The sequence below is a fragment of the Phyllostomus discolor genome, chromosome 3 (assembly GCF_004126475.2).
Source record: "Phyllostomus discolor isolate MPI-MPIP mPhyDis1 chromosome 3, mPhyDis1.pri.v3, whole genome shotgun sequence".
NCBI classification, from domain to species: Eukaryota; Metazoa; Chordata; class Mammalia; order Chiroptera; family Phyllostomidae; genus Phyllostomus; species Phyllostomus discolor.
In genome coordinates, this window is record NC_040905.2 from 130,505,346 (window position 1) to 130,511,982 (window position 6,637).

Consider the following 6,637-nt stretch of genomic DNA (forward strand, 5'->3'; position numbering starts at 1 on the left):
TCAGGCAGCCAGGGCACAGAGGGCTCCTGACAAAACTGTGGCTGGCAGACCCAGTGAGGCGGTGGAGTGTGGAATGGGGCACAGTGCACAAGGTGGCTGGTGGACTGGGCGGTCCCACATTCGCTCACAGATAAAAAGGCAAAACTGTGGAGTGAGACAGACCATGCAACCCAGGGTCCCAGCTTAGGGAAATAAAGCTTCAAATCACTGATTGAAAACACCTGTGGGGGTTGAGGTGCCAGGAGAAACTCTCAGCATCACAGGAGAGTTCACTGGAGAGACCCACAGGGTCCTAGAATGTACATAAAAGCACCCACACAGGAATCAACATGAGAAGGGCCCAATTTGCTTGGAAGAAGAAGGGAAAGTTACTGAAATCTGGCAATGACCACTAGCAGAGCAAGTGTCATTGTTCCCTCTTGGACCCCTGCCCCACACACAGCATCACAACACAGCTATGTGGGTTGCCCCACCCTGGTGAACACCTAAGGCTCCGCCCTTCACCATGTAACAGGTACGTCAAGAAAAAAAAAAAAAGTGGCCCAAATGAAAGAACAGATCAAAGCTCCAGAAAAAATACAACTAAGCAATGAAGAGGTAGCCAACCTATGAGATGCACAGTTCAAAACACTGGTAATCAAGATGCTCACAGAATTGATAGAGTTTGATTGCAAATTAGATGAAAAAATGAGGGCTACACTAAGTGAAATAAAGGAAAATGTACAGGGAACCAATAGTGATGGGAAGGAAACTGGGACTCAAATCAATGGTGTGGACCAGAAGGAAGAAAGAAGCATCCAATCAGAAAAGAATGAAGAAACAAGAATCCCCAAAAATGAGGAGAGGCTTAGGAACCTCCAGGACATCTTTAAACATTCCAACATCCAAATTATAGGGGTACCAGAAGGAGAAGAGGAAGAGTGACAAAGTGGAAATTGTATTTGAACAAATAATGAAGGAGAACTTCCCCAATCTGGCAAAGGAAATAGACTTCCAGGAAGTCCAGGAAGCTCAGAGAGTCCCAAAGAAGGGGGACCCAAGGAGGAACACACCAAGCAAGGCACATCAGAATTACATCACCCAAGATTAAAATTAAGGAGAGGATCCTAGAAGCAGCAAGAGAAAAGGAGACAGTTACCTACAAAGGAGTTCCCATCAGACTGTCAGCTGATTTCTCAGAAGAGACCTTTCAGGGGAGAAGGGGCTGGAAAGAAGTATTCCAAGTCATGAAAGGCAAGGACCTACATCCAAGATTACTCTATCCAGCAAAGCTCTCATTTAGAATGGAAGGGCAGATAAAGTGCTTCTCAGATAAGGTCAAGTTAAAGGAGTTCATCATCACCAAGCCCTTATGATACGAAATGTTAAAGGGACTTATCTAAGAAAAAGAAGATCAAAAATACCAACGGTAAAATGACAACAAACTCAAAACTATCAACAATCCAACCTAAAAACAAACAAACAAAAAAAAACAAAAAACAAAGACAAACTAAGCAAACCACTAGAACAGGAAGAGATTCACTGAAATAGAGATCACATGGAGGGTTATCAGTGGGGAGGGGGAGGAGAAGGAGGAGAGCAGAGGAAAAGGTACAGAGAATAAGTAGCATAGATGGTAGGTAGAAAATAGACCGGAGTGGGGGGGGTGGTAAGAATAGTATGGGAAATGTAGAAGCTAAAGAACTTATATGTATGACACATGGACATCAACTAAGAGGAGGGGGGATGGGTGTTGTAGGATGCATACAGGGCAAAGGGGAATAAAGTGGAGGAAAAATGGGACAACTGTAATAGCATAATCAAGAAAATATAGCTTTAAAAAGAAGAAAATAAATACAAACTAAACTAACCAGTTTAAGTACAAATTACAAGCAATAAGGCTGTGGCAGTTGTGGGTGGGGTCGGGGGTGGAGGTAGGGGCATGGTGACCTGGTGAGGGGCAGTCTGGCTGGCCTGGCCTGTCATGCAGAGGGGGGTGGGGCTCTAGCACCAGTCTGTGGAGCAGTGACTCATTCGCAAAGGACTTTTGTTATAGCCGCCAGGTGGAGGAGGAAAAGGAAGTAGGAGGCACGCTTGGGATGGGGACTGGGGGAGGCTGTGGTGGGCAATTGGGGGTGTGTGGGGCTGGCGACGAGGATTGTGCTCAAGGGGCTTGGAGCAATGCAAAGTCCTCCTTCTATAAAGTGGTGTTTCATTAAATGTCACCCAACTGACATTTAATCAAACTCTGGCAAGGATGTGGAGAAAAGGGATCCCTACTGCACTGTTGGTGGGAATACACACTGGTGAAGCCACTGTGGAAAACAGTATGGAATTTCCTCAATAATCTAAAAATGGAACTGCCTTTTGACTGGGCAATTCCACTGCTGGGAATATAACCTAGGAATCCTGAAACACCAATTCAAAAGATCTTTTGCACCCCTATGTTCATAGCAGTGCAATTTACCATAGCCAAGTGCTGGAAGCAACCTAAGTGTCCATCAGTAGATGAATGGATTTAAAAACTGTGGTACATTTACACAATAGAATACTAAGCAGCAGAAAGAAAGAATGAATTTCTACCTTTTGCAACAGCATAGATGGAACTGGAGAGTATTATGCTAAGGTAAGTGAGCCAGTCAGTGACAAATACCATATGATTTCTTAAGAGGATCTAATGAAGAAAATAAACTAACAAACAAAACAAAACCAGAGACATGGAAACATGGAACACTCTGACAACTGCCAGAGAGGAGGGGAAAGGAAGTAGAATGGTGGAAAAAGGGGAAGGAATTAAAGAACATGTATACATGACCCATGAACATGGTCAACAGATGTGAGGACTGATGTAGGAGCAGGGGATGGCTGGGCAGAGAAGGCAAAGGGGGGAAAATTGGGACAACTGTAACAGAATTAACAAGAATTAAACAAAATTTTTTTAATGTCACCCAACAAGATTTATAGAGATGACATTTCCAATAACTCCTTTGTGAATTTCCAAATACAGACTTCCCCTGGGCAAATGGACTTTTTTGACCCAACTTTTGACTATGAGATGATCTTCGGGGGAACAGGAGCATTGACATACAAGGTCTGTCTGGAAAAAGTCCAGCCATTGTCAATATAATGAGAATGATTTGTGAGACATCAATGTAACCTGGCTGCCAAAGGGAGTGGACTGCAGTGCACATGGGTGACCAATAATGAATTCACCGTGCTAGTCAGCAGGGGTGGTAGACACTCTTGAGTGAGCATGTGTACTGCGTGGCTGTGGAATTCAAAATGACTGAGTGAGTAGAGTAATGGATCTGCATTCAGCTTGAATGTTCCTCCATAGAAAATATTCAGATGATTCAGAAGGCCGCAGATATGGGCAATTGGTGATTGACAACTTCATCACAACAATGCACCGCTCATGCAGCACATGTTGTCCAGAGTTTTCTGGTAAAACATCGAATCACTCAGGTGACTCAGCCCCCTACAGCCCTTATTTGGCATCTGGTAACTTCTAGTTTTTCCCAAAACTAAAATCACCTTTGAAAGGGAAGAGATTTCAGACCATCGATGAGATTCAGGAAAATATGATGGGGAAATGAAGGTGACTGGGAGAACTGTGTGAGGTCTCAAAGTGCCTACTTTGAAAGGGACTGAGGCATCATTGTCCTATGTATAATGTTTCTGCACCTTGTATCTTGTTCAATACATGTCTCCATTTTTCAATATTACATGGCTGAATACCTCCTGGAAGACCTCATTGATGCACAGGGTAACTACATGAAGGCTTTAACAAAACTTCACATTACCATTTCTAAAGCCTACAAAGTTAACCCAGACATGAATTTTGATGGTTTTTGTCAGAGAAAACTATATTTAATAATGGTACAATGTGAATGAAAAATTAAACTGGAATATAGGTTTTTAAATTATATTTTATTGATTATGCTATTACAGTTGTCCCAGTTTTTCCCCTTTGCCCCTCTCCACCCAGCACTGCCCCCCCCCTTACTCAGGCAATCCCCATACCATTGTTCATTATCTTACATTGTTCAAAGAACTTACACCATGCATGTAAGTTCTTTGGCTATTCCATTTCCTATACTGTAATTTACATCCCTGTGGTTATTCTGTAACTACTTACTTGTACTTCTTAATCCCCCCACCTCTTCACCCATTCCCCCATACCTGCCTTCCATCTAGTACCATCAAAACACTCTCTGTATCCATGATGGTCTGTCTGAAGATCACAAAATAGAAACACAGAGGGACATCCATCAAAGGGCCAATGATGACTGTGCAGGTGCTGAGATAGAAACATTCCACCTTCACTTTTATTTGACTAGTACTCATATCTATGACCATTCAATATTTGAAGCCTTTAGTAAAGTGGTACAGAAGAAACTCATTCTACAACTGCCAAGCTTGGCAACCTCTACAACTACTACATTTTTAATATTAAATTTAGGCATTGGAAAAACTTTTCGAAATTGTCAGCAAAATCTACATTGCAACAGATGGTTCTACTATGGATAGGCAATTTTATGAACTTTGCTGTGGCATGGTTAATGTTGTAACTAATGTGTCTTGTAGTGTATGGGTTAAATGAAAATGGCAGTGGAAGTGCTTATGGCAAAGAATTTATGGCAATTATCAAGCTGAATAATACAACTGCCATTTATTTAAAGGAAGTGACTAGATTTCTGGCTCTTGTCTGCACTCCTAGGGAAGAAAGTTTTGAACAAAAAGATTTAATATACTATAACTTCCATTGTTTTCAAAAAGCTATTCCTGAGGTTTTTGAGGTGGGCGTGACTTCTCACAGGGGCTGTGAACACCAAACCAGTGCCCCCAGTATGAAAACATTGGCACACAATGGCATGCAGCAAAACACCATTTAGTCTGAATTCAGTGGTCAGGGCTCTGTGCCAGCCTACTCTTCACTCCATGGTCAGATGCCACGTGCTACAGGACATGGAAGTTTGTTCCTGTCCCACTAGTGGTAGACAAGGGGTAGAGTTTGTCATTTGGATGAAACCCCCTTCAACCAGTGGTGTACAACTAAAGCTACTGTTTCTTCTTTTTAAAATATAGGAAAAAAGGAATTTTAGAGACCACAAACTTGTGTGTTTCTTCTCTTTAGGGTCCTACTTTAAGAAGCTGGGATATTTTAGACCTAGAGTAACACAACTTACCTACCCTTACCAGGAATGTTGCCATTATTTACCAGTTGAAAATAATAGAAATAACTGAGTTTTTATATGCTTCACTTAGGTTTTAGGTTGAGTAGTTCCTAAAAATTCTGCCTTGCTGAAGCTCTAAAACTGCTGCTCAGACTTCAGTTTTGGACGTTGCATACCCAAGAACTTTTAAATGCATTTGCCTGCTAACTCAGAAGACTCATGGTCTGATTGCAACAAAGGACATTACTGTATTTGTTACTGAAGAAATTAGAAACTTTATGCTACATCAGGCCAAGGGCAAGGTTCAACAATGGAAGTATTGAGGAAAAAATTTTGAAACAGAAGAAAATTCACATACATGTATTTTGGGTACCAGGTAACTGGGTTCTTTCTCCTACATAAGATAAATGATCAATATCAGTATAGCAAAAGAATTTTTTAAATTGTTTTCCCCACAATGTCCTCCTTCTAAGGGAGGAATTCATTATGTCATTGAAATATTTAACTTATTTTTCTTTAAACGTGATACTGTAATGGGGATACTATTATGAGGTTCCCTGATAGTTGTGGGGGAGCCCCTATTATCAGGGCAGGAAGTGGGCAAAAGGGTTGCCCACAGAGTGGAAAATACAACATTTAGGACACACTACACAACAAAGGTAAGATTAACAGCCATGTTTTTCTGGGAAGCTACAGAATTGTGTTTGAGATGGAGAATGTGCAGTGACACAGGACATAGCCATGGGGGATAGATGCCCTCACTGGATGTCTGTGTATCACTGGGAACTCTTGCCCTGACTAAAGATGGAACCCGGAAGAGGGTCAAAGACACTGGGGAGCTGACAAAAAATGGCGAACACTAATGCACCATAGGAAGAGCTAGATACAAGGTCACATAGAAAGTTCAGAGCCAAGAATTTAAATTAGGGTGGGCTGAAGGTCAGAAGAGGGAGAGCCACAAGGTAAGAGGAGGTCTGCAGAGAGGTCTGCAGAGAAGGCAGCCATGAGATCCGTCTGCCTGGGAGATCTCCCTGGAAAAGACAATGACAGAGCTGACGGAGCTGCAGGGACCTGCCTGGCCACCAAGAGATGTGAGAAATGCTTGGAGCTGAACTGACTGGGAATGCTGAGCTGCAGACTTCTGTCTATAGCACCAGTGAGTGTCATATTCTGAAACTGACCTGGATTGGCAGAGGGAGGCTAGACTATTTCTTCTGGGGTATTTTTAAAGGGAGCAGGACTTAACAGCAGAAATCTGCTATTATTTTAAATCTGTATAACCTTTAAATATACAACCACTTTCCTTTTTCACTAAACTCTTGCCTTGGGAGTCATGCTTCTTGGCAGTGGGCAATCAAACCCCACAGCTGTTCCAGAACAGCATTGGTGGGGTTCTGTAACAGCACCAGCCACTACATACCTTTTATTCTAAGCTATCTAGATTCCTTTTTAAAATATATTTTATTTTTTATGCTATTACA

General features: G+C 42.1%; 1 pseudogene; it reads left to right on the plus strand.

Moving 5' to 3' along the window:
- Positions 1–2,078: 2,078 nt before the first annotated feature.
- On the plus strand, positions 2,079–4,874 carry LOC114512533 (annotated as a pseudogene).
- Positions 4,875–6,637: the final 1,763 nt, after the last annotated feature.